Genomic DNA, 8,251 nt, shown 5'->3' on the forward strand with positions numbered 1-8,251 from the left:
GACATGCAATGGCATTACCATCGCTGCACCATCGACTTTAATCATCCTAGGGATGTTACTATTGAGCAGAAGCTGCATTGGAGCAGCCACATAAATACGATTGCTACAAGGGCAGGCCAGTGGCTGGGAATTCTGCGGCGAGTAACTCACCTTCTGACTCCCCAAAGCCTGTCCACCATCTACATGGCACAGGTCAAGAGTGTAATGAAATGCCCTCTACTTGCCTAGATGGGTGTGGCTCCAACGACACTCAAAAAGCTCAACACCTTCCAGGACAAAGCAGCCCGCTTGATTGGTACCCCAGCCACAACCTTACACATTCATTTCCTCCACCACGGATGCACAGTGGCAGTAGAGTTTACCATCTACAAGATTCATTGCAGCAATTCACCAATGCTCCTGAGACAGCAGCTTCCAAACCCGCGACCTCTACCACCTAGAATGACAAGGCTAGCAGATGTATGGGAACACCACAGCCTGCAAGTTCCCCTCCAATCCACACACCATCCTGACATGGACTCTTAGTGCAGTTCCTTCACTGTTGTTGAGTTAAAAGCCTGGAACTCATTCCCTAACAGCACTGTGATTGTATCTACCTCACATGGAATGCAGCGGTTCAAGAAGGCAGCTCACCACCACCTTCTCAAGGGAAATTAGGGAGGGGCAGTAAAAGCTGACCTAGCTAGCGACGTCCACAACCCATGAAATAATGAGAAGGGAACAGCTGTTCCTTCCAGCTGGACAACAGTGGAGAATTGTGGGAAGAAGAGTGTGTCACCAACATTGTCACAGGCTGCAGTAATTTTGTGAAGGGCAAGGAGGGATAGTTTGTCTTTGCAACAGTCACACAGCGTGCCACTGTTTACAATCTTACCAACATGTCCTGCCACCTTTATAGAATTATGCACATGCATCAACTCTGTTGTTGCACCGCCCCCCATTAAAAGTATACCCTTTATTATCCATTGCCTCTCCTCTCTGCCCTGAGAAGATGCATCAATATACCAATTTGTGCTTCTGTTAAAATTCATCTGTCATGCGTCTGTCCATTCCACCAGCCTGTCGATATACACTTGAAGTCTGTCACTATCATCCGCACTGTGCAATACACTTTCAAGTTTTGCATCAACTGCAAATTTTGAAATTGTTCCGTTTACACTCAAGTCCAAGTCGCTAACATATATCACGAAAAGTAGCAGTTCTAGTAACGAAATATGGGAAAACTACCTCCAGTTCTAAAAACAACCTTTCACCACCTCCCTCTGCTTCCTGGCATGCAGAGAGCATTGATGTTTTTTTCCATGGACTTCAATGTTGCTGACACGCCTGTTAAGTAACACTTCATCAAATGTTGTTTGGACATCAACTATCACAGCAACACATCAACTAAATGACCCTCATCAACCTGTCCTGTTACTTCACTGAAAATACTCAATCAAATTAGTTAAATACAATATGGCTTTGACAAATCCGTGCCTAATGCATCCACATTTGTCCCAAAGAGCTAATTTTGTACGGGATTGTAATTTTAACAGCTTTGTCAGCACAGAGGTTCAAGCGGCTGGCTTCTATTTGCTGGCCTTGTCTTTACACTCTTTTCAGAAAATGGTGTAATATTTGCAATGCTCCAGTCCTTTGGCACCATCCCTGTAAGGAAAATTATAGCCGGTGCCTCCACAATTTCCACCCTTACTTCCATCAGCAAGTCAGATGCTTTTTGCCTTCACATATTCAAGTACAGCCAGCCTTCCTAATACCCCCGGCTGAGAGAACATGTTTTGCTGAATGGGGGAATTTTAACTAATCGATTGGAAACCTACATTAAACTTAAAAAAAAAAAACTGGCAGTCAAGATGGCCACTACAATTTGCATTGAAATGTCTAACATTACAGGACATCGAAGTCTTCAAAGCTCCCACCCAGGAGAATAGATTTAACAGCTGAGTTGATAATCTGGGATCACCCTCATTAGCAGGACATTCGAAGCCATCTTTGGGCATTCACTTGTGGAAGGTACTTGCAGGGCATAAACCATGGCACAATGTAATCTGAGAGAGATTTGTTATTCTGAGACATTGGACCTCATTAAAGAAAAAAGGCACCGAGAAAAAGGCATGTGACAGCTCTCCCACCTCCCCACAACCCCCACCCCTAGTATATGTAAAGTTGTTTTTTTGTTGTTGCTGTTTTACACAGCAGGCAAACTTTTGGAGTTAAGCTGTGCAAGGCCATGGTGGAGCTGTCTTTTTCGCTGTCTCTCTCCAGATAACATTGCAAGTTTCAGAATATGTCTGTGACAGCAGAACATCCATGTCCACCATTGCTACATACAGAGACCCGGGCAGAAACCACCGACCATTACTGCCTGCAATAAAACGCTGGACCAGGGAACCAGCTGCATGTGCACATTTACCAGCCAGAGACCTTGGAACTAGGAATTGAGTCAGAGCAAAACTGAATTACCAGATCCCACTGACTATATATTACTTTTACTTGTTCTGTACTCTAATCCAACCCAACTATTCTTCATCACTGTGTAACCTACGTGTGTTTGTGTGTGTGTGTGAGATTATGAACATTTTAGCATAGTTTATTATTTTACTTCGATTGGGATTTAATTTTCAGTAGAATAAACTAACCTCGTTCTCGTTTAAACTCAAGAAAACCTATCCAATCTATTATTTTATGACCATAGCACATGAAGATTTAAAGACTAACTGAATTGGTAAACACATTCACTGCCTAAAAAGGAATAAAGCATGTTGCATCAAACAAGGAGAGGGACAAGAGTGAAGCCTTGAGACCCTTCCTCACCTGAGTGGAACATAAATTTGGGGGGCTCGCATCTGGGATCAAAAGCCAAAGACAAACAAGAATTTGAAAGGAAACCAGATGGATTCCTCGCAAAACCTTTAAAACTTCAGTGTAGATTTTCTTGGGTCGTTCACTGCTCGAGTACTAAAATGTCCACATTAGAGGCCAGTACCTTCCTAAACCAGAGTCAAGTAACTTGGAACAGTTTAAATGCTCCATCTGTCGAAAGGTTGAGGACGGTAGCAAAACTAGGAAACCGAAAATCCTAAAACATGTGCCATCCATTTTACATTTAAACCAGAAAACTCAGAAACAGGTGTAGTGTTGGAAACAGACAAAGAAACATTAGCGGAGGGACAGCGAGCACATAGGAGATTAGGATTAGAATTCCAAAAGGAGAAAGAGCAGAGAGAGTTTCAGGAAAGAGAAAAAAGAGATAGCTTTTCCAAAGGGAAAAATAGAGAGTTTCAGGAAAGAGAGAGATAATTTTCCATCAGAAGAGGGAAAGGGAGTTAAGACAGCTCGAAATAACTATAGGAAAGCTCAATGCAACTAGTGAAGGTCCGGCTAGTGAGGGAACCCGCCCTAGCTCAGGATAGAGTGCTGAGCACTTAACGTTATTCCAACTGATACCAATGTTCAATGAGGGAGACATGGAGGCATTTTTCATCTCTTTTCGAAAGCATGCAAAACAGCTGAAGTGGCCAGCAGAGAGCTGAACTCTTCTACTGCAAAGCAAACTAAGAGGAAAAGTGCACAAGGTCTATTCACTGTTGCCTGATGAGAGTTTGTCTGACTATGAGATGACTAAAAATGGTATCCCACATGCATCCGAGCTGGTACTGGAGGTGTACCATGAAAAGTTCTGAACTCTGCAAAAGCAGCGATTATCACCGCAGCCTCACAGCTCCAGCCACCCGGGTTCAATTCTGTGGTACTGCCTGTGTGGAGTTTGCAAGTTTTCCCTGTGTCTGCGTGGGTTTTCTCCGGGTGCTCTGGTTTCCTCCCACATGCCAAAGACTTGCAGGTTGATAGGTAAATTGGCCATTAGCAATTGCCCCTCGTATAGGTAGGTGGTAGGGAAATATCGGGACAGATGGGGATGTGTTAGGAATATGGAATTAGTGTAGGGTTAGTATAAATGGGTGGTTGATTGTCGGCACAGACTCCGTGGGTCGAAGTGCCTGTTTCAGTGCTGTATCTGTAAAATTAAAACTAAAACTAAAACTTACCTAGAGATTGAAACGGTTAAGCAATTCGCTTCTGACCAATGGATATGGGCACTCAAGATACAGCCCATATCTGAAAACCTCAGAGGGGCGATCCTTCAGGAAAAGACAAAAAATGCCCTTCCCCTTTCCATTAAACCCACGTAGAGGAACAAAAGGTTCCAAGCCCCAGGCAAGTAGCAAGCCAACCTGATGAATTTACGCTTGTCCACATGCCCTTACTCCAAGGCAAAGCTTTCCATAGTCACCTCCAAATACCTGAAAAGGGTGAAAGATGGGAGGGTGATAGGAGGATGAATAGCCATGAGCAGGAAGGGGGAGCTGGAAAAACAGGGGCCCTCCTCAGGCGCGATCAGAAGGTGCTGAGAACAGGAGTGACGCCGAAAAGCCTGTGTGTCTCCACTGTAAAAAGGCACATCACCTCCACGTTGACTGCTGGAAGTTGCAGTGAAAAGGTATAGGATTAAACAGGTTAAACCAGAGCAGTGCAGGAAAGGGGGCCCTAATGGGAAGCAGAGAATACTAGGCTTTGACTTTAACTGTGGCAGTAAGACCCAGTAAACCTACCATGGGAAAAGTTACAAAATCCCAGCGAGTTACTAGGATTTTGTGTTCCAAGGAAAAGTGAGCCCATGCAGCTCGAATAAGGCAAATAAGCCCACGGTGATACTCAGGGATACAGTGGACACCCAATTCCTACTGCTGGGAAATGGCATGAACCTTCCTCAACAAAGTGCATCGAATGCTTAATTATCAGTGAATAGTACCGGGAAGGTAGATTCCCATGCCTCTACATTAGATGCACATGGAGTGTACCTTTGTTTGAGGATTGGAAAACGTGGAGATTATTCCTTGTTTACCTGTGGACAGCGTCGACCTGTTCCTGGAATAATCTGGTGGGGGAGAAGGTGGTAGCTTCTAGTGGTTTTAGGGAAACTGAAAGAGCTCAAAAAGACAGAGCAGTTAAGGACAAGGTCCCCAGCATTTTAATGACTGTGTGTTGACCCGGTCCATGTCCACATAGGCTCTGTTAGAGGAGGCTGAGCTGGCATTGCAGACAGATGACCTTACTTTGCAGTTATCTGAAAACTTCTATGGTAAGTTAGAGGACGCTGTTCCCGTACAGCTACAGCACTGGCATCGACCCAGCGATGTGAAAAAATGCCCAGGTATGTCCTTTACACAAAAGGCGGGACAAGTCAAACCCAGTCAAATACAGCCCCATCAGTCGACTCTCAATCATCAGTAAAGTGATGGAAGGTATCATCGACAGTGCGATCAAGTGGCAATTGCTTTGCAACAACCTGCTCACTGACACTCAGTCTGGATTCCGACAGAGCCGCTAAGCTCCTGAGCTCATTACAACCTTAATTTAACCATGGGGGAAAAAAGAGCTGAACTCAACAGGTGAGGTGAGAATGACTGCCCTTAATATCAAGGCAGCATTTGACCGAGTGTGGCATCAAGGAGCCCTAGCAAAACTGAAGTCAATGGGATGCAGAAGATGCATTCTCTGCCAGCTGGAATCCTACCTCGTGCAAAGGAAGACGGTTGTGGTTGTTGGAGGTCAATCATCTCAGCTGCAGAATGTTAGCTGATGATTGCACAATGTTCAGCACCATTTCCGACTCCTCAGACAATGAAGCAGTCCATGTAAAAATGCAGCATAGGAACACAGGAGCAGGAGTAGACCATTCAGCCTCTCAAGCCAGCTCCAACATCCAATATGATCATGGCTGATCAAACTTCAATGTATTTTCCCCACACTATCCTCATATCCCCTTTTTTCATTTGTCAATCTATGCTTTAAACATACTCAATGACTGATCTCCCACAGCCTTCTGGGGTAAGAATTCCAAAGATTCACAACCCTCTGTATAAATACATTTCTCCTCATCTCTGTCCTAAGTGGCTTCCTCCCTATTTTTAATTGTTGTACCCTGGTTCCAGAATCCCCAACTAGCGGAAACATTTTACCTGCATTTAGCCTGACTATCCTTTTAAGTATTTCGTCGGTTTCAATGATATCACCTCTCATTCTTCGAAACTCTTGAGATACAGGCCCAGTTTCCCCAATTTCTCTTCACAGGACAGTCCCGTCATTCTATGAACAAGTTCAGTGAACCTTCCTTGCACTCCCTATATGGCAATAATATCCTTCCCAAGGTAAGCGGACCAAAACTGCACACGGTATTACAAGTGCAGTTTAAACAAGGTTCGATACAATTGAGTTAAGACTTCACTATTCCTGTACTCAACCCCTCTTGCGATAAAGATGAAAATACCATTCGCCTTCTTAATTGCTTGCTGCACCTGTATGGTAACTTTCAGTGACTTATTAACAAAGACACCCGGGTATCTTTGCACAGCTACACTTTCTAATTTCTTATCATTAAAAAAAAATCTGCACAACAGTTCCTCCTGCCAATGTGGATAACCTCACATTTTCCACATTATTTGCCATCTGCCACGTTCGTGCCCATTCATTAAGTCTGTCCAAATTCCCTTTAAGCCACTTTGCATCTTCCTCACAACACAATTCCCACGTAGTTTTGTGTCTACCATGAAATTAGAGATATTACATTCGGTACCTACATCCAAATCATTGATATATATTGTGAATATCTGTGGCCCAAGTACTGATCCCTGCGGTACCCCACTACTCATAGCCTGCCAATGCGAGAATGACCTGGACAATATGGAGGCTTGGGCTGATAAGTGGCAAGTAACATTTCTGCCAAATAATTGCCAGGCAAAGACTAACTCCAACAATAAAAATCTAAACATCTTCCATTGACATTCAATGGCATTATAATCACTGATTATCCCACTGTCAACATCCTGGGGGTTACCATTGACCAGAACCTGAACTGGAGTAGCCCTATAAATACCGTGGCAACAAGTGCTGGTCAGAGGCTAGGAATCATGCAGCGAGTAACTCCCCTCATGGAGACTCTCCAAAGCCTGTCCACTATCTACAAGGTACAAAGTCAGGGGTGTAATGGAATACTCTTGACTTGCCTGGATGGGTGCAGCTCCAACAACACTCAAGAAGCTCAACACTATCTAGGGCAAAGCAGCCCGCTTGATTGGCACCCCATAGACTCTCTCTGACACCGACGCACATTTGCAGCAGTCTGTTCCATCTACAGGATGCACTACAGCAATGTACCAAGGCTCATTAGACAGGACCTGCCAAAACTACTACCTCGACCACCTAGAAGGACAAGGTCAGCAGATGCATGGGACACGATCACCTGTAACTTCCCCTCCAAGCCACACACAATCCTGACTTGGGACTCTATCACCGTTCCCTCAACTTTGTTGTGTCAAAATACTGAAACTCCCTTCCTAACAGAACTGTGGGTGTACCTATCCGTGGACGGCAGCAGTTCAGGAACGCAGATCACCAACACCTTCTCAAGGGCAATTAATGATGAGCATTAAATGCTGGCCTAGCCAGCGGCACCCGCATGCAATGAATGAATTTTTAAAAAATGAATGTGTTAAACAGATCTTCCTTGGTTGAGGTTCAGCAAGCTGAACCAATGTTAAAAAAAAAAGTTTGCACAGACTGTCTAAAGTGACACAGAATCAGAGGGAGTTCCAGAGTGATACCATGTAAAGAATGAGGTGCTGATGAGGAAGTGGAGACCTCCTCACAGACCCACAGATGAAGAGTGGACAGTGGTTCACCAGATAGTGGTGCTGCCGAGGTATCATAAGGAACTACTGAAAATAACGCAGGGATTCCATTGGCTGGACCCGTCGAAATCAGGAAAAAAAAAACAAGACTGAATAAGACAGCATTTATTCTGGCCACAACACCACAAAGATGTGGTGGAGTTCTGTAAAACTGGTCACACGTGCCAGTTGTGGGCAAGCCCCAACCTGCAATGTATCCTGCACCCCGAATTCCCAAAGCAGCTTTTGGGGCACCCTTCAGCAGAGTGGTTTTGGATTGCGTGGGACCCCTGCCGAAAATAAAAAGCGGCTACCAGAATCCTCTCACCATTCTGGATGTGGTGACCCGATTTTCAGAGGCCATCCCCGAAGAACTATCTGTCAAGGCAGTCATTGTGGGGCTAACCCAGTTCTTTACCCAATTTGGGCTGCCTGATGAGATCCATTCGGCTCAGGGCACGAATTTCATTGTATTGGCGATGATGTCAAGTTTAACAATTAACCACTATATTATACCCTATGCA

Source organism: Heterodontus francisci, unplaced genomic scaffold (assembly GCF_036365525.1).
Source record: "Heterodontus francisci isolate sHetFra1 unplaced genomic scaffold, sHetFra1.hap1 HAP1_SCAFFOLD_319, whole genome shotgun sequence".
NCBI lineage: Eukaryota > Metazoa > Chordata > Chondrichthyes > Heterodontiformes > Heterodontidae > Heterodontus > Heterodontus francisci.